Source organism: Salvelinus alpinus, chromosome 19, assembly GCF_045679555.1.
Source record: "Salvelinus alpinus chromosome 19, SLU_Salpinus.1, whole genome shotgun sequence".
NCBI lineage: Eukaryota > Metazoa > Chordata > Actinopteri > Salmoniformes > Salmonidae > Salvelinus > Salvelinus alpinus.
This window is the reverse complement of record NC_092104.1, coordinates 28,729,631-28,742,820: the sequence shown is the minus strand read 5'-3', so window position 1 is coordinate 28,742,820 and position 13,190 is coordinate 28,729,631. Positions and strand designations below refer to the sequence as shown.

Below are 13,190 nucleotides of genomic sequence, written 5' to 3'. Positions count from 1 at the left end.
CACATTAAAATATGATTTTAAACCTAACCTTATTAACCACACTGCTAACCTTATTAACCACACTGCTAACCGTATGTCTAACTCAAACCTTAAATTAAGACCAAATAACACATTTTCATACATTTTCATAAATTTTTTAGGATATAGCCAATTTGGACTTTTGGATGTGCTATCTAATGGAAACCGTATTTCTCAAGTAAATACATGTGAATGAAAACTAGTCGTCTCTCGTTGAATGACAACAAAACCTTCATGTTCCTACTCCTACTAGAAGTAGTTCTGTTGACCAGTCACCGACGAAAGGGCGTAGACTTCGGCTACCAAACTTTGACTTGCCTAAAAAAGACCAAAATCAACAAAAACGTCACAAAATGTTGTCATAATATATGCGCAAACTGTTTCGACTGGGTGTAAAAAGTCCTCAATTGTCAAACTTGAGTAAAAGTAAAGATACCTTTAGAAAATGACTCAAGTAAAACTGAAAGTCACGCAGTAAAATTCTACTTGAGTTAAAGTCTAAAAGTATTTGGTTTTAAATGTACTTGGAACTGCTCAAATGTACTTAAGTATCAAAAGTAAAAGTATAAACCATTTAGAATTCCATATATTAAGCAAACCAGATGGCATAATTTCTTCTTTTTTTTATTGACGGATAGCCAGGGGCACACTCCAGCAGACATCATTTACAAATTAAGCATTTGTGTTTAGTGAGTCTGCCAGTTCAGAGGCAGTAGGGATGGCCAGGGATGTTCTCTTGATAAGTGTGTGAATTTGACAATTTTCCTGTCAAAATGTAACGAGTACTTTTGGGTGTCAGGGAAAATGTATGGAGTAAAAATTACATACTTTTCTTTAGGAATGTAGTGAAGTAAAAGTAAAAGTTGGCAAAAATATAAATAGTAAAGTAAAGTACAGATACTACCCAAAACTACTTAAGTAGTACTTTAAAGTATTTTTACTTAAGTACTTTACACCACTGCTGGGAAGCATACGGTAAGCTTCATGGTATGTTGATTTCTTTTCCCGTGTTGAGGGACTAGTTTTCCCAATGTGTTAACTTGGAGCCACAATAGTGCAAATGGTTGCAGGTCTGTAATCCATCACTAACAAGTCTGACATTACATGTGTGTCCAGGGGCTTTCTGTGTCATACTGTAAAAACATGGAATCAGTCAGCCCTCAACTCCCCTGCACAGTGAACCATAGCACTGCTACTTATGTTGCTCCATGCCCTTATTCATCACGCATTGTTGGGAAGGGCACGTAAGGAAGCATTTCACTGTAATTCTACACCTGTTGTTTACGAAGCATGTGACAAATACAATTTGATTTGCTTAATCATGTCCCCTCTTTTTCCATCTCTCTCTCTTTTTCTTTCTCCTCTCACTCCTCTCTGATTGCCTCGAGGCTCCTCTCCTGATGAGGTGACTTAGGCTGAACGTGATTGTGTTTGTTTGTTTGGGTGGGTGTGTGTGTGTGTGGACACACTCCATGATTACTTTGACCTTGTTGGAATCCAATTGGGCTTTTACAGGATAATTATACTTAATTACAGTAAACAAATGGTAAAGAGGGTATGTGCTATACAGGTGCCATGACAATACTGTATCTATTCTACATTTAAAAGGTAGACTACATGTAACTTAATTGCTGTTGAGTAGAGCTCAGTGGTCCAAGCATAGGTGATATGTCTCTGTTAATGATGCTATGAGTATAGTCTCAAACTGCCAACTTACTGGTAGGCCAACACTTTTACTGGCTCACTTTATCTAGGTGTTTGTCTCTTTTCTGCAAAGCATAAATTGTGCCTAAGATTCAAATACACTAAATAATTTGCAAAGGCCACAAATCATTCTATTTCAAAAGCACCAACTAGTTGTTGGCGGTGTAAGCATATTTAATTACACATCTGTACATTCTGTATCAGTACAACATGGGTCATGGGTTTGGTGGTTAGTTCGTTACACTTGAGGAGACTTAGTTTCCATGCAGACGGATCTCAGGGAAACATTAATCACATCCCAGAGACTGAGGCTTCGCATCGCAGGGTGGTCAAACTGAGCCCAGTGTAACTGAATAATGCAATATGAAAAACACAAAGGCCTGTACGGGATGCACGACAAATATTACAGAATTCAATTTGGACCTAACAAGATCCCACGGGAATCTTAACTGCTGGATGTGAATGAGGGAGGAATGAGAGGTTCTAGAGTGGGAGGTGAAAAGGAGAGAGAGAACAGTGAGCAAAAAGAGAAGGATAAAGGGGAATGGCAGGAATGGCATCGAATGAAGAGAAAATGAAGAAAGAATGATATAGGGAAGGAGAAAGGAAGAGGGATAAATGGGATGGCGGGAGGAAAAAGTAAGTAACAGAGGAGAAGGAGAGGAGAGGGAGCAGAGAGGGAGGGAGGGGGATGTGGGAGGAGAGGGAGCAGAGAGGGAGGGTGGGGGATGTGGGAGAAGAGGGAGCAGGAGAGGGAGATGTGGGAGGAGAGGGAGCAGAGTTGGAAGGGGAGGAATGTGGGAGGTGAGGGAGCAGAGAGTGAGGGAGAGGGATGTGGGATGAGAGGGAGCAGAGAGGGAAGGGGGATGTGGGAGGAGAGGGAGCAGAGAGGGAAGGGGAATGTGGGAGGAAAGGGAGCGGAGAGGGAAGGGGGATGTGGGAGGAAAGGGAGCGGAGAGGGAAGGGGAATGTGGGAGGAAAGGGAGCGGAGGGGGAAGGGGGATGTGGGAGGAAAGGGAGAGGGAAGGGAGGATGTGGGAGGAAAGGGAGAGGGAAGGGGGGTGTGGGAGGAAAGGGAGAGGGAAGGGGGATGTGGGAGGAAAGGGAGCAGAGAGGGAGAGCAAGAGGAAGGAGAGACTTATCTTCTAACACCTCATCTTATCACTTTCCACCTCCTTAGCTGTCCTCCTTTTCTCTTTCTGTAACGCTCTTTACTTTCTCAACCACTTTTTTCTTCGTTCTCCCCTTTTTTTAGTCTCTCTCATTCTCTCTTTGCATCTCTCTTCCTCCTTCCCCCTTTCTACCTTCCTCCCCTCCCTAAAATCTGTTGATGGTGCTTGAGCAAGGCACTTAACCCTAATTTGTTCCAGGGGCACCATAGTAGTATGGCTGACCCAGTAAAACAACACATTTTACTGCACCTTTCTGGTGTATGTGATAATCAAACATATTTTTTAATCTCTCTCTCTGTCTCTGTCTCTCTGTCTATGGTAGCTAGGTGGCAGGCTGTGAGTATCTGCATGGTCCAGGCCAGGGGCAGCTGAGCATGGCTAAACTGCAGTGAGATCGCAGTGCCACTGCAGAGATTACAATACACACTACTAGCGCAGAAAGTGTGTGAGGGAGAGCGTGTGTGTGTGTGGGGGGGGGGGGGGGGGGGGGGGGGGCATGAGTGTGAGTGAGTGTGTGCGGCTCACAGAGAACCTGCAGCCACCAGCAATATCAGTGTAATAGTGCTGTCTTATCGAGCGCTCATTGAATCAAAATACTTCATGCCTATCTGTTCATTACCCTTAATGCAAGGAAGCTTAGACGTATTACTGAGCTGAATGAGATATCCCATTTTGCTTGCACTCCTAGACCAAGATAAGTATACTTTCATAAAGATTTTATTGAAATCTTTGCTACCAACCAAAATCAGTCAGAGCCCCAATCTTTCTTTCTGCGTGGGTGGTGGTTTCCTTCCGGCAAAGAGGGGGCATGAAACCCATCAAGCCTGACATGATGTAGTACAAATGTGATTACATGCTGCTCAGTGTAAATGAGCTAAAGAAGGAAAAGGAGAGGAGAGGAAAAAGGGGAGGAGAGGAGGAGAAGAAAAGGAGAGCAGAGGTGAGGAGATGGGAGGAGATGAGAGGGGAAGAATGGGAGGGGAGGAAAGGAAAAAGGAAAGATATAAGAAAGAGGAGAGGAGGACACAAGCAGAAAAACAAGAGCGGGGAGAGAGAAGCACAGACGGAAAGAAAGCAGAGAGGAAATGAAAGATCAGAATAGAGGAGAAAAGAGATGAGAGAAGAGGTAAAGTGAGAGAATGAAACAGTGAAAGATACAGGGAATCACCCCACCGTTGTTCACATCGACAGAGTTAGCTCCAGACATGCATGCTGTAGTCCTCTATATGCTGTATGAATAAAACAGAGCAAGCATTTTGTGTGGCGCTGAAACAGTTTGCCCCTCTAAGAGCGAAGAGCATCAAAGCGTGAAATCGGAAAAGAGGCCATGATGCAGCTGAGCGCTCTCACCACTCTCATGGGGCTCCTCAGGATCTGACAGCACAAACACCACCACCACACCAGTCACTAGGGTCTTCCTCTCTTTCTCCCTCCCTCTCCTCCTCCATCCATCTCTCCTCTCCCTTTCTTCAACTCCTCTCACACTCTATTTCTCTGAACTCCCCTCCTCTCTATCTCTCACTCTCTTATTCTTCACTCCTTTCCTTTTTTTCAGATCTTCTGCCTCGTTCTCCTCTCACTCCATCCTAATTTTCTCCACCCTTTTCTATTTACTTACAGTATTCCCCTCTCATTTTCTATTTGCCCTTATCATCTCCCCTTTACTCTTTTTCTTTCATCATCTCATCTTTCATTGTCTAGTTTTCAAGAGCTGCTGAATGATGATACTTAACTGTGTGTTTGTGTGTGTGTTCTGCCGCACTGCTCAGCTCCAGCGCCTCTCCCTTTAGAGAGTGTGTCTGAGTGTTTGCTGAACATTCCCTGTTTTGGAAATGTGTTTGGACATATCTGGGATCTATGCTAGTGCTTTGGTGCAGTTCTGACTCAGGGTGTTTATTTGATGACGCTGTACCACAGTTTCGTTGCCATGCCGTTCACCAGTCCCAATTCAAATACTGTGTATTCTTTTAGTTTGCTCCTAATATCTGCATGCTCCATTTTAGTTCAAACTTCCACACTGGTCCCAAATAATTGCAGTAGTGGGTGTGTTTTGCTGTCAAAGACTCAGCCTTGTTGCACCCTGTTGAAGAAACCCAATCACCCAGACAGTCAGTAGTTTCAGAGACCCTGTTCTCTTCTATCACCTCCTGCTTGGCCACAGATCACCTCATCATCGCTACTCTCCTCTCTCACAGACTCTCTTCCCCTCCAGAAACAGACTCTCTCTCACCCTGTCCTTCCCCTAGACATTCTAGATGTGACCTGTGTAGACATGCTGTCATCTATCTCTCCCTCCAGCAGGCCTCTGGGCCACAGCCTATAAATTTAAATTGTGTTCACATGTGAATAGCCTTAGCTTTCCTCACTTTGCTTCTCTATGGATGGTGAGGGTAAGCCTGTGACAGAAGCTAACATGTGAATAGACCTGCCTGTCTGTTGGCCTGCAGGTTTGAATGAAGCCAAGCTAAATCAATACATCAGCTGAGTTTGATAGTGAGGGAATTCCAGGTAATTTTAGTTAAGAGTCTTTGAGCTGCCTCACCATCTTCTCTCTCTCTTTCTCAACACCCCCCCCCCCCTCTCTCCAATGTCGCCTCTCTCTCTCGTCCTAACCAGTGAATCAGCCATGACAGGACAGGGAGTGGCTGAGATAATGGGGAGCACTGAGCCACTCTGACAAACAGGGCTGTCTGTCTCTAGGCTGGTCTTAATTGAGGGGTGAATGTCTATTTTGTCATATTTATTCCTGTATGTCATTTAGTATAGCAGCACTGTATAATATTTAGTAATAATGTGTAATACAGTTGAAGTCGGAAGTTTACATACACTTAGGTTGGAGTCATTAAAACTTGTTTTTCAACCACTCCACAAATTTCTTCTTAACAAACTATAGTTTTGGGAAGTCGGTGAGGACATCTACTTGGTGCATGACACAAGTAATCTTTCCAACAATTGTTTATAGACAGATTATTTCACTTATAATTCACTGTATCACAATTCCAGTGGGTCAGAGGTTTACATACACTAAGTTGACTGTGCCTTTAAACAGCTTGGAAAATTCTAGAAAATTATGTCATGGCTTTAGAAGCTTCTGATGGCCTAATTGACATCATTTGAGTCAATTGGAGGTGTACCTGTGGATGTATTTCAAGGCCTACCTTCAACCTCAGTGCTTCTTTGCTTGACATCATGGGAAAATCAAAAGAAATCAGCCAAGACCTTAATAAAAAAAATTGTTGACCTCCACAAGTCTGGTTCATCCTTGGGAGCAATTTCCAAATGCCTGAAGGTACCACGTTCATCTGTACAAACAATAGTACGCAAGTATAAACACCATGGGACCACGCAGCCGTCATACCGGTCAGGAAGGAGATGCATTCTGTCTCCTAGAGATGAACGTCCTTTGGTGCGAAAAGTACAAATCAATCCCAGAACAACAGCAAAGGACCTTGTGAAGATGCTGGAGGAAACAGGTACAAAAGTATCTATATCCAAAGTAAAACAAGTCCTATATCGACATAACCTGAAAGTTTGCTCAGCAAGGAAGAAGCCACTGCCCCAAAGCCGCCATAAAAAAGCCAGACTACGGTTTGCAACTGCACATGGGGACAAAGATCGTACTTTTTGGTCTGATGAAACAAAAATAGAACTGTTTGGCCATAATGACCATTGTTATATTTGTAGGAAAAAGGGGGAGGCTTGCAAGCCGAAGAACACCATCCCAACCGTGAAGCACGGGGGTGGCAGCATCATGTTGTGGGGGTGCTTTGCTGCAGGAGGGACTGGTGCACTTCACAAAATAGATGGCTTCGTGAGGGAGTAAAATTATGTGGATACATTGAAGCAACATCTCAAGACATCAGTCAGGAAGATAAAACTTGGTCGCAAATGGGTCTTCCAAATGGACAATAACTCCAAGCGTACTTCCAAAGTTGTGGCAAAATGGCTTAAGGACAACAAAGTCAAGGTATTGGAGTGGCCATCACAAAGCCCTGACCTCAATCCTATAGAAAATCTGTGGGCAGAACTGAAAAAGCGTGTGCGAGCAAGGAGGCCTTACAAACCTGACTCGGTTACACCAGCTCTGTCAGGAGGAATGGGCCAAAATTCACCCAACTTATTGTAGGAAACTTGTGGAAGGCTACCCGAAACGTTTGACCCAAGTTAAACAATTTAAAGGCAATGCTACCAAATACTAATTGAGTATATGTAAACTTCTGACCCACTGGGAATGTGATGAAAGAAATAAAAGCTGAAATAAAACATTCTCTCTACTATTATTCTGACATTTCACATTCTTAAAATAAAGTAGTGATCCTAAATTACCTAAAACAGGGAATTTGTACTTGGATTAAATGTCAGGAATTGTGAAAAACTGAGTTTAAATGTATTTGGCTAAGGTGTATGTAAACTTCCGACTTCAACTGTATGTATGCAATGAAGATTCTTATCTTATGTAATGATTTTAAATGCACTAGTTTTTAAAAACTTTTTCGAAAGTGTAACTAGTCTTGTTTCGATGCTCTGTCAAATACTACTCCCAGTTTGCTGCAGCGTAATAATTGCTTGGGTTGGTCCAGGAGCAAACTGGCGTCTAGCAAAGTGCCTGGTCATAAACAGAGCTTCAGGACAGTCAGGGGGATTGAACCTATAGTGCGTAGACTAGATTCTGCACAGTTAAAGATGATAAATATATTGTCCGAAGTCATACAGCTTTTATGTGTGGCTGTATAGCATATACAGTTCCTTGCAAAAGTATTCATCCCCCTTCATGTTTTTCCTATTATGTTGCATTACAACCTGCAATTTAAATGCATTTTTATTTGGATTTCATGTAATGGACGTACACAAAATAGTCCAAATTGGTGAAGTGAAATTAGAAGAATAACTTGTTTCAAAAAATTCAAAAATATAAAAAACTGAAAAGTGATGCATGCATATGTATTCACCCCAATTACCTTCAGAAATCACATAATTAGTTAGATTGCACACAGGTGGACTTTATTTAAGTGTCACATGATCTCAGTATATACAGTATATCACAAAAGTGAGTACACCCCTCGCATTTTTGTAAATATTTGAGTATATCTTTTCATGTGACAACACTGAAGAAATGACACTTTGCTACAATGTCAAGTAGTGAATGTACAGCTTTTTACAGTGTAAATGTGCTGTCCCCTCAAAATAACTCAACACACAGCCATTAATGTCAAAACCGCTGGCAACAAAAGTGAGTACACCCCTAAGTGAAAATGTCCAAATTGGGCCCAATTAGCCATTTTCCCTCCCCGGTGTCATGTGACTCGTTAGTGTTACAAGGTCTCAGGTGTGAATGGGGAGCAGGTGTGTTAAATTTGGGTTCATCGCTCTCACATTCCCTCATACTGACTGGTCACTGGAAGTTCAACATGGCACCTCATGGCAAAGAACTCTCTGAGGATATGAAAAAAATAATTGTTGCTATACATAAAGATGGCCTGGGCTATAAGAAGATTGCCAAGACCCTGAAACTGAGCTGCAGCACGGTGGTCAAGACCATCCTGGTAGGATATTGACCTCATCCTGTCAGTAGAGGATGCCTGGTTGCTCTTTAAAAGTGCTTTCCACACGATCTTAAATAAGCATCTTCAAAAGCCAATCCCACCGTACCTTCTCCGCTATGCAATCTGGTTTCCGAGCTGGTCATGGGTGCACCTCAGCCACGCTCAAGGTCCTAAACGATATCAGAACCGCCATCGATAAAATACAGTACTGTGCAGCCGTCTTCATCGACCTGGCCAAGGCTTTTGACTCTGTCAATCACCACATTCTTATCGGCAGACTCAATAGCCTTGGTATCTCAAATGACTGACTCGCCTGGTTCATCAACTACTTCTCAGACAGAGTTCAGTGTGTCAAATCGGAGGGCCTGTTGTCCGGACCTCTGGCAGTCTTTATGGGGGTGCCACAGGGTTCAATTCTCGGCCCGACTCTTTTCTCTGTATACATCAATGATGTCGCTCTTGCTGCTGGTGATTCTCTGATCCACATCTACACAGACAACACTATTCTGTATACATCTGGCACTTCTTTGGACACTGTGTTAACAAACCTCCAAACGATCTTCAATGCCATACAACTCTCCTTCCGTGGCCTGCAACTGCTTTTAAATGCTAGTAAATGCATGCTAAACACCGTCTAGCTGGCGACCGAGGTCAGCTTGCAGGCGCCCGGCCCACCACAAGGAGTCGCTTGAGCGCGATGGGACAAGGAAATCCCGGCTGGCCAAACCCTCCACTAAACCGGACAACACTGTGCCAATTGTGCGCCGCCTCACGGGTCTCCCGGTCACGGCCGGCTGTGACACAGCTGGGAATGTCAATGCAATCAAACTAGCAAGGGCAATGATCACAAGTTAGTCATAACGTGGCTAATAGGATAGTGTATCTATTTATGTAACTATTTATTTAGCAAGGTAAAAACACGGAGCCTAACATTAGCTAGCTGGCTGCTACAGCTAGAGATGCAGGTGTCATTTGGTTAGCTAGCAAGAAATGTGAATCGCTTTGCTAGCTAGCTAGTTATGCTGAACTTGAAAGACTAATCCATGTTGTGTTTATAAATTCACTCTGGCTATCTACTCCGATTTCTCGTCTTAGCGTGCCAGAGGCCCCAAAAATACCTGAGGAATTTACGAATGTGCAACACCCGATGAATATGACCGGTGTCAGTAAATGTTGGCCAAAAAAGTTATTGAATTGTGATCAGCAGCACAGTTAGTCACTAATGCTCTAGATACCATGTAAACAGCCTAACCAGCTCTGCTAGGGCAAGTAAAATGGCTCGAGGGAGGTGTTCTCTCATTTTATGTCTGGAAGTAGCTCTGAATTTACTAACGGACAATCTGACAACGCTCTGAATTTAGGAACGACAGAGCGCACTCTGGAGGCAACTCTGGAGGCACCCTTAGTTGTCAATCAAATTTGTTTTGGCATATATCAAATGTGCGGGCAAGCAGGGAAATTCCCATTCAGTTGTCAAAATGTGGGTTGGGACAAGCATGCATTGGCAGGCAAGCTGCAGAAGGATGAGCAGGCTACTTTTCCCCCATCGTTTATCAGTGCAATTTTAATCTCCAACTAGCTGAAAACATTTCAGTGGGTTTATCTAATGTTCATTCATTAGATTTTAGCTCATCTCTCTCTGGCTAGCATTAGTTTTCGATGTTGTTGATGTGCATAACTGAGGGAGAGAAAGCCTACCTTTCAAGGTTGTTTGATCAATAGGACTGTGAAGTTCCCAAATGTAAGAGGAATCCTGTTATATTTACATATTTTCAGAAATCCATTCAGGTGTATTTTGTGGCTTTTGACCAATGCGTTCTAATTATCTAAAGTCTGTTTCTACTGCCTGTAAACACACAGTCCAGTTCAAAGTGAATGATGGCAGGCCCATGTGGTAAATGGCTTATTTGCTTATAGGCCTACTGTAGCTCTGATTGGCAATGGCACACCGGTCTGCGTTGACGTTTTTATTAGGTTTTATTTACTGCAGTGTCAATTAATTGTCCAAACACATGGCCGCTTTCTATAGAGTTTTCACAAATACCTTACTATATGTACAGTGGATTTGGAAGGTTTTCAGACCCCTTCACTTTTCCACATTTTGTTACGTTACAGCCTTATTCTAAAATTGACTAAATAAACTAAAATGTCCTCATCACTCTACACACAATACTCCATAATGACAAAGTGAAAACAGGTTTTTCAAAATGTTTTGAAATATATATAAAATAAAAAAACAAATACCTTATTTACATAATTATTCAGACCCTTTGCTATGAGACTCAACATTGAGCTCAGGTGCATCCTGTTTCCATTGAGCTGTTTCCATCCTTGAGCTGTTTTTACAACTTGATTGGAGTCCACCTGTGGTAAATTCAATTGATTGGACATGATTTGGAAAGGCACACACCTGTCTATATAAGGTCCCACAGTTGACAGTGCATGTCAGAGCAAAAACCAAGCCATGAGGTCAAAGAAATTGTCCGTAGAGTGCCGAGACAGGATTGTGTCAAGGCACAGATCTGGGGAAAATATTTCTGCAGCATTGAAGGTCCCCAAGAACACAGTGGCCTCCATCATTCTTAAATGGAAGAAGTTTGGAACCACCAAGACTCTGATGAAACCAAGATTGAACTCTTCTGCCTTAATGCCAAGTGTCACATCTGAAAGAAACCTGGCACCATCCTTACGGTGAAGCATGCTGGTGGCAGCATCATGCTGTAGGGATGTTTTTCAGCGGCAGGGACTGGAGACTATAGTCAAGATCGAGGGAAAGATGAACAGCGCAAAGTACAGCGAGATCCTTGATGAAAACCTGCTCCAGAGCACTCAGGACATCAGACTGGGGCGAAGGTTCACCTTCCAACAGGACAACGACCCTAAGCACACAGCCAAGACAACGTAGGAGTGTCTTCGGGACAAGTCTCTGAATGTCTTTGAGTGGCTCAGCCAGAGGCCAAAGGTGCTTCAACAAAGTACTGAGCAAAGGTTCTGAATACTTATGTAAATGTGGTAGTTCAATTTTTTTTTACATTTGCAAAAATTTCTAATAAACAGTTTTTGCTTTGTTATTTTGGGGTATTGTGTGTAGATTGATGATGTTTTTTTGTTTTTTTTATCGAGCGTTCGAATAAGGCTGCAAGGTAAGAAAAAGTAAAGGGGTCTAAATACTTTCCGAATGCACTGTAATTCCCAAACATTGTATGAATTTATGAAAATGTTAAAATTTCCATATCTAAGTGCTGGCTTGTCAGAAAATGTAAAAAAATAAAATAAAATAAAAGTAATTCTTCCTGGGGGTGTATATGAACAGATTTTAATAAGATTTAATTGGGTAAAAATGCTGTTAGTTCCACTTTAAAGGTCCCATGATGCTGTTTTTTTAAACCTCAATATCAAATAATTTCTCTGTAACAATTAAGTACTTTAATGTGATTGTTTTCAGTTAAAATTGTACAAAATAAACAAAAATAGCTTCTTAGCAAAGAGCAATTTCTCAAGCAAGAATTTTGCTAGGACTGTCGGAGTGGTCTGAGTGGGGAGGGGGAAACTGAAAACTAGCTGTTATTGGCAGAGAGGTTTGAAACTCTCTTATTGGTGTATGAACTAATTTACCAGGCAGGCCAAAACTCCATCCCACCAAAACAGGCTGAAATTTCTGGCAATTTTTACAATTTCTCAGTATTATTCCAACATTTTAGTGTGTGAAATATTAAGCAGAAAAATAAAAAATGTTGACTGCACTGAGCCTTTAAATAATGTAATCCTAGAAATCCATACAAAATGGACTATGTGGCCATACCAGGACAATATGATTAAAGGTGGGTACTTTGAAGGCTTGAGAAGAGTACTCTCTTGTGAAGAGCAGAGTTCAGTAACAGTACTTTGGTGTTAATAATAGAGAAGAATGGATCATAGTGTTCCAGTCAGACACCAAGATCATGATCATCAGTGTGGGAAACCCATGCTGTTTTGTCTGGGGCATTGATTCCTCTCCACATTACAGACATTAAAAGGGAGCAGAGGCTTCTTTTTTAAAGTCACCCTATATTACTGACCACACTCTTTATCCCATTGATTTATGTTACACGAGTGGGTTCAGGTCTATTCAATTCTGTATTTACTCATCACATCACAGTGAGAATAGGAATGGGTTGCGTTTTACGGTAGGGAAAGTAAATCTTAATGTAATTCCTTAGCATTCTTACATGTAACAGGAATTCTATAGTTCTTAGTGTAAATATTTATGAAGTGTACTCTTGGGATGTGTAGTAATTAAACACAAAACTGGAAGAAAAGTGGAATCAAGGCGAGAGAGATACTTTGTTGTTCGGATCAACTTGTTCCTGCATGAGATATAGCTTTAACAGTCAAAAGTTAACATGAAAGAGCCGGATTTACCAAGTTGTTATTCTACCAAACAACACTTATACATCTCCCCTCATGAGAATTGAAATGTATTATTCAACACAGATTGAGTCATTCAACAGATTTAGTGATTAAACGTCCTTATTGATGAACGATCATCAGCACTAATGGGCCTTAATGGTGCTCCATACTTTACTGTGACACTTTTACACCCTTCACTTTAGCAGCTAGCCCACTCTGACGAGCCATGAATCTCAATGGTTGCGTTCCAAATGGCACCCTATTCCCTATATATTGCACTACTTTTGACTAGAGCCTTATGGACCTTGGTCAAAAGTAGTGCACTGTAAAATAGGGTGCCATTTGAGATGTACCCAAAGTCTCC

At 42.0% G+C, this 13,190-nt stretch overlaps 1 protein-coding gene across 3 annotated transcripts in view; it reads left to right on the top strand.

Moving 5' to 3' along the window:
• The window catches only part of LOC139545243 (synaptic vesicle glycoprotein 2C-like), a 53,898-nt gene that overhangs the window by 22,427 nt on the left and 18,281 nt on the right, over positions 1–13,190 (top strand). The window lies entirely within an intron of this gene.